This window comes from Engraulis encrasicolus, chromosome 11 (genome assembly GCF_034702125.1).
Source record: "Engraulis encrasicolus isolate BLACKSEA-1 chromosome 11, IST_EnEncr_1.0, whole genome shotgun sequence".
Classification (NCBI taxonomy): domain Eukaryota; kingdom Metazoa; phylum Chordata; class Actinopteri; order Clupeiformes; family Engraulidae; genus Engraulis; species Engraulis encrasicolus.
Genome location: NC_085867.1, coordinates 21,770,808 through 21,789,552, shown reverse-complemented (window position 1 = coordinate 21,789,552; position 18,745 = coordinate 21,770,808). Strand labels below are relative to the sequence as shown.

Genomic DNA, 18,745 nt, shown 5'->3' with positions numbered 1-18,745 from the left:
TCCCACCACCTCCTGCACCACCACCAACGCTGCTGCGTCCTCCAGCACGACTACCACCACCACCACTGCTGCTGCTCCGGACTACGATCCCACACAGGAGTGCCCGACCTGCCGCCGGGGCCCCAACCACCTCGTGGCGGCCGGTGTCATTAATGCCAATTTAGCTAGGATTTTGCTGCCCCCGCAATTTGACCGGCCGTCGCGGGGGCGGGGAAGGAGAGTGCCTCTGCCTGCTAGAGTGATTACCAGTGATGAGTACCACCAAGAACTCCTGGAAAAGCAGGCAGAGGCAGACAGGAAGGAGCAGGAGCGGCAGGAACGGGCAGCCGAGAAAGCCCGGAAGCAGCAGCAGGCTGCTATTGACCGTGCCGCCGTGGCTGCCAGACAGGCAGAGAGAGCCACTGCCCGTCTGCAGAGGGAGGCGGCACGGGAGGAGGCGCTGCAGCAACGGGCCGCACTTCGGGCCTCGGCCGAGGCTGCTCGTGCGGCCCAGCAGGCGGACAGGGAGAGGCAGGAGGCCCTGCAGTGCACCGCATGTGGTGAGGGAGGGCTGGAGGTGTATGTGGCCTGTGATTCCTGCACCCTCTGGTACCACGCTGAGTGCGTGGGCATCAGCGGGGTACCAGAGGGTGACTGGTTCTGTGCGGCCTGCCGTGCTGCTGCCCAGCAGGAGGCAGCGAGACTTTTTGAACTTTAAAAAAAAAAAAATCAGTTACTTGTGTGTGTGTGTGTGTGTGTGTGTGTGTGTGTGTGTGTGTGTGTGTGTGTGAGTGAACCTGCTTAAAAAAAAAACAAAAAAACATTGTTAGTTACTTGTGTGTGTGTGTGTGTGTGTGTGTGAGTGAGTGAACCTGCGGGGAAAAAAAATAAAAAAAACATTGTTAGTTACTTGTGTGTGTGTGTGTATGAGTGAGTGAATCTACTGTAAAGAAAAAAAAACATTGTTAGTTACTTGTGAGTTTGTGTATGAGTGAGTGAATCTGCTGTAAAAAAAAAAAAAAAACATTGTTAGTTACTTGTGTGTGTGTGTGAGTGAGTGAACCTGCGGGGGGGAAAAAAACTTAAAAAAAACATTGTTAGTTACTTGTGTGTGTGTGTGTATGAGTGAGTGAATCTGCTGTAAAGAAAAAAAACATTGTTAGTTACTTGTGAGTTTGTGTATGAGTGAGTGAATCTGCTGTAAAAAAAAAAAAAACCATTTTTAGTTACTTGTGTGTGTGTGTGTGTGTGTATGTGTATGAGTGAGTGAATCTGCTGTAAAGAAAAAAAACATTGTTAGTTACTTGTGTGTTTGTGTATGAGTGAGTGAATCTGCTGTAAAAAAAAAAAAACATTTTTAGTTACTTGTGTGTATGTGTGTGTGTGTGTGTGTGTGTGTGTGTGTATGAGTAAGTGGACCTGCTGTAAAGAAAAAAAAAAACATTGTTAGTTACTTGTGTGTGTGTGTGTGTGAGAGTGAGTGAACCTGCTGTAAAAAAAACAAAAAAAACATTGTTAGTTATGTGTGTGAGAGAGTGAACCTGCTGTAAAGAAAAACAAAAAAACATTATTAGTTACTTGTGTGTGTGTTTGTGTGTGTATATGAGTTTTTATTATTGAAAATTAAAGCACCTTATTAATTTAAATACTTTGTCATCATTTCACAAATGTATGTAGCTATTATGCCAAACTGATGTTCAAGTTTTGTGCCAGCAGAGGGAGACATTTGAGCACGTTTTGGTTGCAAGAAGTACTCCCACAAGCAGGAAGTTGACTTCCACTCCATTGTTTACATGACTTGGTCTAAAAATGGCTGCCGCAGCCGCAAACCGTGTTGGTACTCTCGCTGCTTATTGACCTCATGTTCTCTTTTAACTTAACTTGAACATAAGTCTGCGAACTATATGATTACCACTTACTTCACGACTTATTTCATGACTTTTATTTAAACATTTCAATTACAACGGTATCAGAAATAAGCAGTTGATTGACACGTAAGTATGAAACATATCTTAATTTACAGTTGAGGTTGAGGTTAGGCAAAATTTCAATCGATATTTATGATTAACATGTGTTCTTATTAGCGACAACAATTACCCAACAACCGATCAAATTCACAGCTAACAAGTATATCGACACTGTGCACTTATTGAAAAGTGGTAAGAATGTAATATGTTTGTACGATTTGCACTTTAATAGAGGCGTCCGAATTACTGCCACCCCAGATAGCAGAGGGACGTTGAAAAGGCGATGAATATTGGTCAGAATGGTCGTTTTCCGTCGTTGGTCAAAAAAACAACGCCGAAAAGGCGCCGTGAGACGTTGAATTCTTAACGCCGGGGAAGGTCGAATAAACGCTGTTTAATCACCGTGGGTTAAGGTTGATCTGCCGACCGTCAGCGAAGGTCGAACATACAGCGTTGAATCATCGCCAGTTTTGCCGACAAACTTTCAACATAATTACTATGAGGCTTGCCATGTTGTTTTTAAAGTGAATTTATTGCGTGTCCTCGCCTCTATACGATGTTAATATTTGTAATTTTTTGAAAGCACATCGGAAAGACAGTTCTACAAAAAAAAAAAAAAACAGATCTGCATAATGCCACAAATATTATTGCCTTGCATCGACTACAGACAGGACATTTTCCTGCACATGCAACCAGCTGTTTCATTATTCCTACACAAGTACCACCACAACACTGGCGAAAGATCAATTCTTCGGAAATCAAGGTAAGAAATTCTGTAAGTTTGGATGTGACAGCATGAAAGCTGGCCAGCCAGCCTGCGGAAGTAGCGCGAGCTCAAAGTAAACTATTTGGGTTGTCAAGGGAACGGAATTTAATTCTCAACTGCCAGGGTCGGGGCTTGATGAGCTCTGCTTTACAAAATGGATTGGTAAAAGTATAAATTTAAGCTGCTTTAATGGTTCAAGGGCTTGACTGCTTGTTTTGCGATATACTACTCGTTAACGAGTACCAGAATTCATTTCCAGCCAGGACATTGGAGTCACTCACTACCTGAACCGAGTTTGTTTACCGGTATCTCACGTAGCTAGCAACATTAGCTAAAGTTAAGATAGCAAAACCGCAACATTTCACAGATGACAGGTAAGATACTTTTCCCTTGGTAAAACATAATTTCGACTGCCTCGTATATAATGCCATTTATTTCACGTCTGCTAAATTGTCATCAGTGTATCAGGCTAAACGGGTTATTAAACCGGAGCATTTATCATGTTAAGAAGCCACATATATATATTTTTTGTAATTGGAAAGGGCTGTGGAACTGTAAATGTAGATAGCACAGAACCTTTGCATAAATGCTGTCACTCGCAAAGTTATCGTTACGACTTTCCCCTATCAGATTCAGACATTTGGAGCATGAGATAATGGTGCATAGCATTCGTCAGGTCTCTAAATTAACACCAGTGAACTGGCCAAATGCTGGTTAAATGTCGGTTTGCCTGGTACAGGGGTGATAGTGAAAAAAAATCCTGAGCCTGAACTTTTTTCGGAGGGTGGGGACACGACGACGACAACATAGGCCCTACTGCATATGTGACATAATGTAGCTAGGCCTAATTTTGACCCATTATTCAAAAATGTAATAGTCTCGTTTTTGAGTTTTTCATTTTTGTCTTGTGCCTCGTGTTATTCACGAAAAGACAGATCATTCCCATCTTAGTAGGCTATAGCACTTAAGATTGACTGATAGAAACTGGCCATGTTCGATTCTAGCTGTAAAAACGAATACCAATGTATGCAGTTAGAAGTGCATTCTAGGCTTGAGATGTTGCAGCATAGTTATTGAGATGGGTATTGAACCACAATGCAACATTGAAACACCAGAATGCATTTCTGACAACATGGTGCATATTTTACCACATTTAATTAACCCAAAGCTGCATATGTAGCAGCCATACCAAGACAGTTCAGTAGGGGGCAATACTACGCCAAAGCACAGTAACTACTCTGTCTAAAATAAAAGAGGTGATAACCAATTAATTAAGCAATACTTTTAAATGACATAATATACCTTTGCTGTGTGCTGATTCGTTTCATGTTCATTGGGACATTGTTCATATAGGCCTAACTTGTCTACTTGCTGACATGTTTAGATACTCATCGCCCCATGGTCTACCCATCAACCCCTGCCTTCCCGTTGTAGGGAAACGCCCTTTAATTAGGCCTACATTAAAATATTTAGGGCACACGTGCATAATTGGCTACATGTAGGCCCACGTTCCTATTGCTAATTCCCGACTCCACATATGACAGCTATTATGGACAAGGCAGTGACTGCTGTGCGACTTTCGCATTGGCTTGTCGTCAATTAAAATAGCCTACATGAAAATCACTCGCTTGCGCGCACATACGCATTGTATGAGTTGCAAAGATAACAACAGAAAACAACATGAACAAAGACAGGACCGAATTCAACTACGCTACATGAAAATAGCCCCGGGGCATGACAATAAGATGAACATTCACTGCATGTGCACGGTGGACACAAGAAATGGAATCCAGACATGAAGTAGGCTAACTGAAGTTCATGAAGGGAGTTGTGTTATTGATGATGGCTCCCTGCATGAGTCGGGCTAAAGTATCCCCTTTTTTGTAATACCAGTGACACCGTGCAGGCAAGATAACCTGTGCATCGTGTGTGGAATAATTCGATTCGATTACGCAGACGGGCGAGATGGAGCGCGCGCAATGGAAAGGCTGTGTGAACCTGTGCGAGGAGGCTGTTCGAGTTTTTTTCCACACAGCGCGACTGATTATAGAGAGCGCGCTGGTTGGTTGGTTTAGTCAACAAAACTATTATGAACATCTCCCTGAAATCAGTTTTTGAAACATGGTTTGTCGAGTTCCGGTATTTTCTGTCTCAATCAACAGACCAACATCCAAGAACCCAGCTCACACTTCAAAGGGTGAAGCAGGGATGCCCAAATCATTCTAAAGTGGTAAATTGTAAACCTTGATGCATCCGTTATGCACAGACTGGTCGATTCAATCCATTCCAAAGCAGTCACACAGTTGCAGGTTAAGCCATGTCTCAAATGTGAAACATAGCGGTCCAATTTCAAGCATTCCACAATCATTTGGACGTGCTGCGAATGGTAGCCGCTATTCCAATGCAGACATTTAACGCACCACATCAAGAAAAAAAGTACCATGACGGGCATAGCCTACCGTCTTGAGCATACTACTTTTTTTTGAAAGAATCTAGTTCTACCGCCATCAAAGTTTGTCAACATTGCGCAGTCATTTAGCGCACATGAATGAAGGAAAAAAGCCGAATATATTTCAAACATATTCTCTCAGTGATTCCAAGCATGAGGCTAGCAATACTAGCCAGCACAAGCCAAAATCGGGCCCACGCCACACAATACCACAGCGAGTAAATGAATAACCAAATCGCCTTACCTTCAAACGTTGTCTTGATCACATAACTTCACAAGTATTCCACTTAGGCTACATCCACACGGTTCAACACACCCAAATCACAAAGCAAGCCAGCCATGTGGATGTGTGCTAACATTGTTGCCAATTTTTATCGGAATCCAAATGGTCTAAACTTGGCCTACAGTATTTTCTTCCGTTTCTTCAGTAGAACTAGATGACATTTTCGGATTTGCCTCCATCCATAGTGAAATGTCTAAGAAGGGTAATCAGTAGAGTCTACTCTATAGGCTAACTATCTCTTATCTGTGCACCACCGGACACTTTGTAGTTCTCTTCACCAGAACTACCGGTCGATCTAGGCGCTGCTTCTGCTGCCAGTGGTGCTTGTGGCCAGTGACTCGAGACATAAAAAAATGTTACATTTTACAGCTAGGTGTCAGGATAGATACAATGTTATGGGCTGCTGCTCATTTGGGTTCCTTTCGCGTGTCTTACAACAGGCTGTTGCGCGCTCATTTATTTTCACCGTACATGAAAGCACACAAGATAGTTTATTAATTATTTTATTAATATCGAAAAAATATATATTTCCTACAGCCACGCTACGCCGGATTTCCGGCGCGGCGCCGGACTGCTATCACCCCTGCTGGTAGAGAAGACCAGCTCACTACTCTGACCCACCATGTGTTTGGCTAGTAAGATGGATTTCTAGCAGAACTAGTTCCACTTTGGCTGGTGTTGGGAAAAGTACATTTAGAGCCCTGGCACTCATGGTATGCATCGTTATCCTTTATATGTTATGGTATAGAATTAAGCATGAATTTTTAATGCTGGTGCATATGTCTTGTCTGATTGTATGCTTTTACTGATTCAGAGACCTCAGTGGACCCACACAAGAGCTCAGGAACAGCGGAGAGCAGGGACTTCTCTCATCACCTGGAAAGAAACTAGCTGACCAGAACCCATAAGAAACAGCTATAAAAGAGGTATGCCTATAATTAGACACATGTTAAGTGTAAGATCCATGATCAGGTAGAGACACTTCAAACTAATATTTTCTACAACCTATCCACATCTGGCTGCACCCTTAGCATTAATACAATTCCTGTAGGAACTGACATCCTGACATGTTACTTCTGACAGCTAATAACTTACTCCTGTTACATCTGACTCATTGTGGTAGATTCATCCTTGTCTCTGTAATAGATGCCAGCCAGCAGATATCTGTATTCAACCTTAGCAAACCGTGGCAGTTAAATTGTAGGTATGATGTGATCATTACAAAAATAGTATTCTCTGTGTGTGTGTGTGTGTCTGTGTCTGTGTCTGTGTCTGTGTTTCCAGCTGTTCATGCTACAGTGGCTGTGCTGTGGATACTGTGCCAGGTGTCAACATGCATGGACCAGACCACAAATACCAGGTGAATACACAGTTATAGATAAAAGAGCAAAACAATACTGAGTTTTGCCATACACCTGACATGAACTGTTGAACCATCTTCATTCTGCAGGTAATGCTACAGTGGCAAACCTTGATGAAAACGGTTCTATTGTAGGTATGATGTGATCATCACAAAAAATTGTATTCTGTGTGTGTGTGTGTGTGTGTGTGTGTGTTTCCAGCTGTTCATGCTACAGTGGCTGTGCTGTGGATACTGTGCCAGGTGTCAACATGCATGGACCAGACCACTAATACCAGGTGAATGTACACAGCTATACAGTCATAAGAAAGCAACACAATACTGAGTTTTGCCATACACCTAACCTGAACCCTGTTCGTTATTTTGTTTTTGCAGGTGTTAATGCCACAGTAGCTGATACAGATGCTATGCCAAATGCCAGCATGGATCTGCCGGATCACTAACCGCATGTAGGTACGCCACAGTAATTATAGGCAAATAAGGTTACCTCAACACATTGTATGTGCCACACTTCACCTATTCTACAGCACCTGTCCTACTGTGACGGATTCTCATTCATCCATGTCATGTCATCCAGAGTTTAACTGGAAGCTGCAGGACTTTTCAAGCTAAAAGTAGAAGTCCAGTTGGTTACAGCCAAATGATTATTACACTATGTTGTAAAAGCAATGTCGTATTACTACGATATAGAAATGGGGGTTTTACACCAGTTATACTTCACAATGCCATGATGTACATTATGAACAGTTAAATTGTGATGTGTTCTGAGGAGGATAAATGTGAGTACCGGTAGATCCACACCTGCTCCATATACAGTTAGGTTCATAAATATATGGGCATCCACCAATGTTCATCTTGTTTGCATCTGTACACCACACCCATGGATTTGAAATGAGACAAGCATAATGCTCTCACTGTGACTGCAGACTTTCAGGCTTAATATTAGGGTATTTACATCCAAATCAGGGAAACTGTGTTGGAATTGCAACTATGTGTGCTTCCCAATGTTATGGTACCCAAAGTAATTGGACAGACTAGCATTCATGCATCAAACTTCCACTGTTTAATATTTGGTTGCAAAATACTTTCCAGTCAATTGCAGCCTGAAATTTGTCTCATCTGTCCATATGTTTGAACCCTCTAAAAGAGGGCAGCACATACAAAAACTGTTGCACTTTTATCCTATCAATGTGCTTTGGATGTAAACAACACCCTGAAATTAATGCTGAGAGTCTGTACTTTGTTTGTTTATATTTCTGGCCCTAACTGTATGTGATTGTGAAATGCCATAATAATAGAGAAGAATAACTTTTCCCTGTGTACCTTGTTTGGCAGGTGTCTACATCAGATTGGGGAGTTGGACACTGTGTATGCATGATGTACATCAGAAGGCTTTCCAGGCAGGCTGACCTGACCAATTGGTGAGCAATTTATGCTTGCTTATCTAAGCTTGTCAATCTTTTTTTTTTTTTTTTTTTTTTAGAAAACTAGATTCACAAAAAAAGAACAAATCTGCTAATTACGGTTCTGGCAGACCTCTTTAAAATTACATATTTTTGGCAACTCAGACATCTATACTTGAGTTCTGTCATATAGACATGCCATGTGCATAAAACTGTCACAGGTATACTACTATTACTACTACTAATAATAATAATAAATAATAATTGCCTTTTAATATGCAAAATTGCTGTGAGCTTGAGCATATTGAGGATGCTGTTGGAATTAAAGATGCCAAGAAGTACAGGGCAGCTGTTGAAAGCTGTGTGCTGTATATCTGCCAATCTTTCCCATGCCAGAATAAAGCTTGCATGGTAACACTGATCAATGTTTAGTTTCATGGTTGAGATATATGTTGTTGCTGTAGGCCCTGTGTTAGTTCTTGGACAGCTAGAGTCTTACACGGATTTCAGTGAAATGAGAGGAGGGGAAACTTGTGAAATATGTGTTGTTGCACTGATGAAGTGGTTCTTGATCTAATGGGGAAGCCCTCAAATTGTGAGGTATGTTATGTTAATGATACAAGGGGCAGCACAGCACAAAGCATCGTGTTTGTGTGCAATGTAACTGCTAGTGCATTTTGTACCACTAGTGTTGCCGTAGCTGAGGCATGTTTTTCTCCCACCCGAATGGACTGTAGCTGTTCTTTAAGTATTTAGCCACAAACTCACTTTGGCGGAACACTCTAGCAATACTCAACGAAATTACCAACATCAAATACTACATGAAAAATATTCTGGGTTCAGCTCTTTTTAGAATCGCATTACGGCAGTGTACTTCTTGAAGGCAAGTCTGAAGTCTCGTTCTGTCAATAATCAAGACGGCGACTACTCTTTCAGTCAAAGGAGTTCAGAGTTACGTGGCTTATTTTGAAGATGACACCCGCTGAATGAGGCATATGATAATCGTGACACGCAGCGTTATAAGTTGAAAAAAAAAAAACCCTCAGCTCTTGCAGAGGGAAAACACGAGGATCCGTTCAGCTAGCGATGCAGTAGCCCACGTTCATATGTCAAGCTAATCACTGTCTTGTTGGCAATACTGTACTGTTATCAGCCGCAACTTATGTCTTATTTCTTTTCCAGTCGGCATCTCTCTGCATTCTTTGGAGCCCTTCTTCCTGGAGAAGACCACAAAGCTACTTGCATTAACATAAATAAATGTTTACTTTCATTGTTGAAATATGTCGTTGATGTGTGTTTGTCCGAGACAGGCAAGAGCATGTTGTGAATTGTGGACATGGAAACGTGTCTCTGGTTGTTTAATTTAGCATCTTTTTATGTAATTTATAGCCTTCCTGTTGTAGATAAAACAGGAAGTAATGCTGGGTGAATGATTGCCCAAAATTCAACTATAAAACGACCGAAATCCGAGGTTGAATAAAGGGTGAAAAGGGGGTGATTCTCTGCCGCCACACCGCCAATTTTCAACGTTGTTTCAACGCAAAACCATATGAGCAAACCGGCGTTGAAACAACGCCGCTGATCAACGATTATTCAACGCCGTATGGTCGGCGAACAGAACGATGATTCACCGTCTTTTCAACGCCCTTCTGCTATCTGGGACCCCTTTACGAACGTTAAGATGAAACCTGCGTGTCGCATAAATATGAGACTTGCCGCAAATAATCGGTCGAAACATTAGCTACATCGTTCAGATATGGATGAATCGCGTCTTGTTTTGAAGCCGAGAATCTCGTCTTCTCAGCGATGTAAACCGGAACTACTAATGGTGAACCGGTGGTACCAAATTTTGTAGTTTTAAAGGCAAAAACTACAAAAATACGCGCACTTCCGGGTTTAGAATGTCCGAAATACTGTTACCTGTCGCTAAGCCTACGCTGTTTAACCAGAGACGGTTTAATCGTGTGCTGTGCACAACCATGCATATGAGCCTTTGATGGTGTATACTGTCTTGGATGTATTTTCCTCAACACTTTTAACAGCACATTTCTGCAGAGTTGGCTGCGGAAAAAAAATGAACAGATGCAGGTGAGGCAGAGAATCTTTTTCAGGATTGTAGAGGTTTGATCTTGATGAGACCGCTAGGAAAGTGCTTTTTCTTACGCTGATATATTCTCCGACCCAAAGATACTGTTTCCACTGTCAATGTCCATGTAATTGAAATAAATCCACTCCACATGATAACTGACGTTTACTGTTCTTCTCAAGACATAGGCCTACAAAATGTGCATGAACTAACTAAAATATCTGTAATGAAAATAAAAGGTTATAAAGTCTGCGAGAAGCTCGGAGCTTCAGAGCAACAGATAAGAACTGGTCGCTCCCACGCCACGGTTCTTTGCGATCTGAAATGAAAGCCGGCTCGTCAATTCTTAAAGCGACAGTACACATTTTTAATATAGGCTACAGAAGACCCAACAAATGACCTAAACCTGTGAATTCTTATTGTTTTAGCTTTCCTATATAATATTCATCATTTTAATCATGGAATATGCCTATTAATGAAATTTCAAATTCAAATTAAATGATCTTTTTAACCATTTTTAAGCTATTTCTATTTATTATAACTTAAAGTCTACTTTGGCTGCTACAAGGATTATAAAGATGACAGTGGGTTAATTGATTAAGCATCCTCATATTTAGCCTATTAATTTACTCATCATTTCATTTAAGATGAGGATGACTCAGAGCCACAGACCTCTGCACATAGGGCAGGTAGGCATAAGACTGATCATCTCTGTGACTGATACAGGTTTAAAAACTATCAAGGCTTTTTCTCATAATTTCATTTAATTTAGGGGCAGCCACATACCACACATGAGGAAATGTGGATCAGGAGACATTTAGGGCAGGTGGGCATAAGGCTGATCATCTCTGATATGATTAATAGGTAGGCCTACATGTTTAAAAAGTAGCATGTTATATCATATGGTACGCATTCAAGATACTATACAATAAAATAATATTAATAATTATGACAATAATATACTACTTCTACTACTACTACTAAAAATAATAATACCCATGGTGCAGTTTCCTAAACATTTCTGAAGGCCGCTCATTGTTGATGTTTTTTTTTGGGGGGGGGGGGATTGCCCTTTCTTCAGGTTAGAGCAACTGCCCTTTGAGATTCCTGTGCACGTCCCTGCTGTTACCTGTCCTGTCTTGCACTTTCTGTCTGTCTGTAAATTGTCAGTCCTGTCTATGTCCTGGCATGGTAGAGAGAAAACGTAATTTCGTTTCCCTTGTATGACCATATGAATACAGTGACAATAAAAGCTGACTTGACATACTTCAATGTTTCAAATCGGTGTTGCATTACATTGCACATGTAGAAACACATAGGACAGAATGTCGGTTACATAGGCCTACTTGATTAAATAATTTTGATTTGATTAAATAAATCATTTGAAAAGATGACCTTCACAAGAGAAAGATAAGCACAACAAACCTGTTATTTATCTTTTATTTTTATTGTTTTGTAATTGCAGGTTCATCAGTCAGGTGGTCAGCACCCAAACTAAAACCATGAGGCATGGTGGCCAGGATGACGTCCAAGAATTGCATCCCAGCACCACAGGTAAATACATGACTAGTAAGTTGGGATGACTGTTATTTTCTGACATTTTACATCACATTTTAATTCAGACAATATTGCCAAGGGACTTAATTATTCAGTACTGTACCAGTACATTACAATGCATGGCTAGATTCATTTAAATAGCATGTTTGTCTTTTCTTTTTTTAATTAGATGGGGGAGCCAACATGAAGAGGTGTCCAGAGAGGCTTCTTTCGCTTGGGCTTTGCAGCAGCACCAGGACCTTACCATCAGCGATGCTGGTCCCCTCATCCATCGGGCCTACCCTTACATTCCTCCCCTTACATTCCTCCCCTGATACACTGATCACCTGTACCAGTTGTTGGAGTTTTCAGCAGGGCTCTAAATTATTTTTAATCACTAGTAGCCAAAATGGCTAGTATGTTAATCTCCGGTACATTAAATAATGGGTCAAAGTGCCAAGTATGTTTTTTCTTTTCTACCAGCAAAACTTAATTTTCCCAGCATTTGGCTGGTTGGCTGGTGAGCCCTGGTTGTCATTGATAGTGAGTAGTTGTGATAATAAATAACTGAAATGATGAAGTCCATCCAGACATGTCTTGCTTATTTTATTGTACTAATACAACAACGTAGAACATTTTCTGTGAACGTGAAGTGAAAGCCCAACTGGGAAACTCCAACTCCCATTGACATTGTGACACAGCACACAAGTGTTCACTGCACGAAATTGCATTTATGCTTCACCCGTGCAAGGCGGCAGTCCCCAATGGCGCCCCAAGTGCGGCGGTACCATTCTCAGGGTATCTCAGAGTGCGTCTTAATATGGGACCTTGCCTCCTCCACTTGCTTCTCGTCATGATGACATCACGGACATCATTATATTTCAATATCTTGCAAAAGCTCAATTGCAGAGTCTTTTTCTCATTTGCAATTGGGATGGTGAATGAAAAACAGTCCCTCAAAAGTTGTTGTGGCTAGGCTGACAGCTGGGAAACTTTGTTTTCTCCACGGAGGAGGGGCCAGGAGGCGGGACGAGGAGACAAGCGCAAGTGGAGGAGGCAAGGTTGCATATTAAGACGCACTCTCTGTCATGGAGGAGGATGGGGGAGAGCACTGATTATTTAACTCCCCCCACCAACCTGGTGGGTCGGGAGTCCAACCGGCAACCTTTGGGATACAAGGCTGACACTCTAACCACTTACCCATGACCGCCTGTCAATCTTCAGTCTAGTCTAACTAATTACATTGTCTCCACTAAATGTATATCTCAGGTGACGTGGGTATACTGGTATGGGGATAAAGCTGTATGTAAATAATATTAACTCATTTTAGCTGGCACCTGCAAAAAATGCCAGCTAATTGCCTATGCCCTTTTTAAGAAAGGTGCCCTCATCCTATAAAAAAAACAAATAACTAAATAAGTCTCTGAATATACATATACAGACATGAAATTAGTTTTAAAAGCTAAGACCATCCTCTTGCATTAGAACATGTTAATTCAGCTCTAACATACCCACATTTTTAATCTAAAAAAATCTAATATGTCATGCCTGAATGCTGTGTCGCTCCAGGCACCTAGGTCAATACAACGTGTTCACAGCATCCAGCATCAATGGGTTGACTATTACAGGCCTAGTTCAGATAACCATTTATTAATATAAATAAGTACTTGCACGTCTATTGTACATGTCCACCCCAGAATAGATATCCCCTCCCATCACCTACATAACCTTGAAATGTATTTGTACTTTGTGTCTAAAAATAAAGTCTTTGAGCCATTGAATGAACTGATTACTACATTGAGTTGGTGTGATAGGTTGAAATCGGCTAAACTTGGCTTGGTGTGCTGGACCTCTGGCTCTTCCATACATCCAATGTGTCATGACATCAGATCATCGCTCTTCTCATCTGGAGAAACAGAAAGAGAACACTTAGCTGACACTTATCCAAAGCAACTTTGTTACTCACAGTGAATTGTTAACTGTCCCTGCAGCATGGGGCTTGGTGCCTTCCTTGCTCAAGGGTACTTCAGCCTGGATGAGGTGTAGGATGGGATTTGAAACTGCAACCCTCCAATCTTAATACCACTTCCCAAACCATTAAGCCTCTGATTTGTGTGATTTCAGAGGGCAGGCAATTTGGATGACAACACAACAAAGTGGTGCACTGTGTATTATTGACAAGGACAACACCAAGACTGGTGGGCCTATGCATGTCATAGGCCAGCATGGATAAGGTCGTGACTAGCATTTCATGACAGCATCATGCTGGAGAGTAGGCCTAAGCTACTTGGGAAATCAGCGCTAGAGATGTACACATGGTTTATTTTTACATTTGAACCTTAACAGTATGAACGGCATAGCCTTGCTATTTCACCAAGAGCTTTATTAATTCCGTGTTTACGTTACAGCCTGCAATATCTTAGCATACGTCCATCATAGCGTAATGATGCTGCTAATTAACGTTAATCATGGAAAGCATCTTACATTGACCTCGCATAAAAAAACACTGAAATTGCACATTAGACTTAAATTAACTAGCGTTCACGAATTAAGAGACAAATGATGATATAAAGGATGGCAAATGAGAAACTTACCGTGGTGCTCATCCAGGCTACTCGAGTAGGCTAGTTTGATGGTTTTCCAGTTGGTTGCCGCGATTCACCTCAGCTTTCTCGTTTTATTTTGAGATCCAATGAAAAGTCACGCCTGGTTTGTAACCCTATCTGTTTTTGTAACAAACAGCACAATGGGTGTTTACGGTGTTTAGTTTATCGGTGATCCAAGTTAGGTTATGAGTTACTAAACGTTGCGAGTCCCATAGGAATCCATTCATTAATGCTGCACTCTGCCGTCCTCTTGCCGTCCAGTGGCCGTCCACTAGAACGTTTGACGTCACATGCAAATGATGGATAGCCAAATGGGTATACCATAGATGTGTATAGAAGACTAGATACGTCACCCCCTTCGCCGACAATGGAAGTCGAATGTCCGCACACGGCGGTCATCTTACCACAGCCAACTGGCGCACCTCTCTGCATTGAGTTGGTAGTAATGTATTCATCAGATGACTGTAATTTCGTCAAATTTCAATCGATTTCAATCGAAGGTTTTGGTTGTTATACGGTAAACAAACTGAAGTAGCCTATGTAAGCTATTCATGATTCTGCGTTGTGATTAATATTTATATTAGGCCTATCATATTAATTAGGCCTACATTTGGCATATCTCAGTATAGCCCTAGCCTCCATGCAATTAAATAGATCCCGTAAATAAACGTACGACATATCATTGGTTCTTCTAAAAAAAAAAAAAGCCCCACTTGCCGTAGCCCTGCATCTCTTCCAGCAAGTCGTCTCTCCATACAATTAATTGGCCCACCCGTGGCATTGTGTTGGTAGAGTGATGTGCTTACCAGATGACCGTATGTCCTCAAATGTTAGTGGATAGGCTACAAACAGTTTTGTTTGATACATAGAAAACAAACGGAAGTAGACATTAAAAATAGCCTACTGCGTGAGTGATAATTTTAAATTTGAATAAGTACCATGATTTGAAAAAGTACCATAGGATTTCAAATTAATAAAGTAAATGACAAATTACCAGACATTGTTAGTAGCCTACATCAACCATTAGTAGGCCATCACGCCATTTCAGCATCACGTGCATGAATCCAACCATCGTCAAGTAATATGCCTAGCCTAATAAATACCGGTAGCCCAAATAAAACCACCTCTGCCAGCACGCATTAGCTCCAGGCCAAACCTCAAGTCTGCCACCTTGTGGATACAAGAGGGAATCACAATTCATAAACGTGTAGCGGACGGACAGACCTATTATCTTAATTTATCAACTTAATGAAGTGCACTGTTAGAAAACGTTGTAGGCCTACTTAACTTAGGCCTAGTATTTTACCATTCTGGTTACACTTATCTCACTACAGTGCTGAATCGTATTGCATGCTTTTACTTCAATGCATTGTCAATGTGCCGGATGTGCTACAAAAAGGTTTCACCTTACATTTTAAGTCTTCTTATATTTGTCCCCTCTCTCCTCTTAATAACAATAGTCAAGGTATGCTTGTGATATGGGCACCACTTAAAATACAGGTAATACAATTATTTATAAATAAAGTAGGCCTAATAGGCCATGATTTGAGGTGCCACAGACAGCCCATGTCATATCAGCAGGCATACCTCTCAATCCTTTTTCCAGAGCCTAGGCCTACAACATTATTGTAACACAGACCATATATTCATGGCTCTAAATTAACTTTTTTAGTCACCACCCAAAATGGCTTGTATGTTAAGTCTTACTATCCAAACACACACACATGGGTCAAAGTGGCTAGTGAGTTTGGGCTTTTCTACCAGCCAAACTTAAATTTCACCAGCATTTGGCCAGTTGGTTTGTTTATTAATTTAGAGACCTGCATATTACTAAAATGTACAGCTTCAGCCAGGGATGTCAAACTCAGGCCTGCGGGCCAAATTTGATGGGAATGAGTATTTTTGGTATTTGCATGTGTACTGTATACTTTCATAAAAATGTAATTTGCCCCGCAACTTCATCACAGATTTTGATTTTGGCCCCTGGTTAAGTTGTGTTTGACACCCCTGACTTAAGCCTCTTGGCAATTTCATAACAACACTTTATGTAGTTATAATATAAAAGTTAACAGCTCAAGCATATACAAAGACATCACCTCATCATCAAAGTCATTCGTTTAATTAAATGGCTTGTGACTATCTCCAAAGTGTGAAGGTCCAAAAAAAAGGTTCCTTGTTGAAAGTGGTAGTCAGAAGAGACACAGCCAATCAAAATCAGTGCAGTGTGACATACATTTTAACATAAAAATCCCATCACCAGTGCATTTGCAAAGTAAACAATAGACAGGGACAAACAATAACAAAGAAGTCTTCAAGGGCCCAGTTAAGTTCTTAGTTAAAACAGGGGCCTAGATGCAGACATCTATAGGTGCATAGGCAGAGGTAAATTCAGAAGACTATAGCATTTTCACTGGCCATATAAGGCACTGGTGATGGGATTTTTATGTTAAAATGTATGTCACACTGCACTGATTTTGATTGGCTGTGTCTCTTTGTCACATGACATGGAATCCATTTTAAAAACATCTTTGCAAGAAGCAACAAAGTTTGCCCTGATGAAGACTGATTGTAGTCGAAACGCGTAGGCGTTATCCATTAAAATAAAGGATTTTTAACTTTTTTCACTAAGATCAGTGTGCCTCGGATCATTCTTCTGACTACCACTTTCAACAAGGAACCTTTTTTTTGGACCTTCACACTTTGGAGATAGTCACAAGCCATTTAATGAAGTTATCTTGTCCTTTCTGAAGAGCACCTGATTCTTTCACAAACAATTGACCCAACGCAGCACTCTCCTTTTTCCTCTTATTTTTCATTCGTTTAATGTCTTGTATAAATCATAATGCAAGTTGTTTTCATTAAACAAACCCGAGAACGCAAACCATATGCAACTACTAGGCTGTGCTTGAATGTGTTGTAATGGGCAGCTGCTATGATGGTCCACGGTTCAGAGGGCAGGACGAGTGGCTAGGCTGGTCTGGACTGGAGAGGGCTGTGCTGTGCTGTGTTGTGTTGTGCTTTGCTGGGCAGAGCAAGACTAGACTGGGCTGGGCTGGGCAGCTGCTGGGCTGTGCTGGACTGGGCAGGTCTTCTATACACATCTACGGGGTATACTGTATAGGCTATTAGAGCATTTTTTGAAGTGGGTATACTGTATATTTATGCTATTCTAAATAATGGATCAATCACTTTTAAGTGGGTATACTGAGGCTATTTTTCCCTTCTTGCGTGAGGGTATTAAAATATAATACATAAAATAAAAACAATAGGCCTACTCATTCATACTCAATGGCCTTGTCCTGCATAAAAAAACAATTCTATTTCATAGCCTACTCGTACAGGCCCAGTGGTTATAATATAGCCTAAGTATTATAACCTGTTTCCATTAAGCACATTACTTTAAAAATACAAATAGGCCTACACTTAAACTAATACTGTATTTTCTAATAGGCCTACCACACTTTAGCACATTACTTTAGAAATACAAATACACTTAAAATACACTTAAAATGCAATACACTAATATTTCTAAAACCATATATTAGCACATTACTTAAAAAATACAAATACACTTAAAATACACTTAAATACAATACACTAGGCCTAATAGGCCTAGTATATTTTCTAATACTACACTTTAGCACGTTACTTAAAAAAAATACAAATACACTTAAAATACATTTAAATACAATAGTATATTTTCTAATAGGCCTACCACACTTTAGCACATTACTTTAAAAATACCAATACATTTAAAATACACTTAAAATACAATACACTAATAGTATATTTTCTAAAACTATATTTAAGTACATTACTTTAAAAATATAAATGTATTTAAAATGTGATTAAAATACACTCAACTATAAGTATATTTTTAAAAACATATTTAAGTACTGTACTTAAAAAATATAGTGTAGGCCGACTTAAAATATACTTAGGCCTATCGAAAATTAAATATATTTAAAATACACTTAAGTACAAAAAACATTGACCTGGGGGGGTAGGGGTTTCCTAATGACTTTCTGTGGTGTGTGTCAGCTGTGTTCTGCACTGGAAAAAAGCACCCAAACCGAAACGGCCAAGTCAAGACCTTCGTGTTGATTTGCACCGTCATTTGCACTCGATGTGAATAGTAGGCCCAAAAAGAAAGTAATTGGGGACAAAATGCAATAAATTATTTCACTTTGGCCGAAAGTTTTTGATGGTGACGGCCGTCTGTAGGTATTACGCAAAACCAAGCTGTGGTCAGTGCTAGATTCTGACAATGACTATGTCACCAGGAAAACGCTTTTATACTGGTCTCGGGA

The 18,745-nt window shown here is 40.6% G+C and overlaps 3 long non-coding RNA genes across 5 annotated transcripts; 2 read left to right on the top strand and 1 right to left on the bottom strand.

The window, feature by feature from the left end:
* The first annotated feature begins 2,694 nt into the window (after window positions 1-2,694).
* On the top strand, window positions 2,695-9,486 carry LOC134458851 (uncharacterized). Of its 3 annotated transcripts, XR_010036661.1 has the most exons (6): window positions 2,695-2,709; window positions 6,259-6,804; window positions 7,007-7,082; window positions 7,180-7,253; window positions 8,140-8,225; window positions 9,390-9,486. It is a non-coding gene; the product is annotated as an uncharacterized LOC134458851 (long non-coding RNA). The 3 variants fall into 3 exon arrangements; XR_010036660.1 differs by lacking the exon at window positions 2,695-2,709 and having other exon boundaries at window positions 6,244-6,804; window positions 7,180-7,257; XR_010036659.1 differs by lacking the exon at window positions 2,695-2,709 and having other exon boundaries at window positions 6,252-6,804.
* A 2,207-nt stretch (window positions 9,487-11,693) lies between these two features.
* LOC134458850 (uncharacterized) lies at window positions 11,694-12,418 on the top strand. The gene is made up of 2 exons (XR_010036657.1): window positions 11,694-11,847; window positions 12,020-12,418. It is a non-coding gene; the product is annotated as an uncharacterized LOC134458850 (long non-coding RNA).
* A 122-nt stretch (window positions 12,419-12,540) lies between these two features.
* On the bottom strand, window positions 12,541-14,730 carry LOC134458849 (uncharacterized). Its single transcript, XR_010036656.1, has 2 exons — window positions 14,424-14,730; window positions 12,541-13,735 (listed from the first exon to the last, which is right to left on the bottom strand). It is a non-coding gene; the product is annotated as an uncharacterized LOC134458849 (long non-coding RNA).
* Window positions 14,731-18,745: the final 4,015 nt, after the last annotated feature.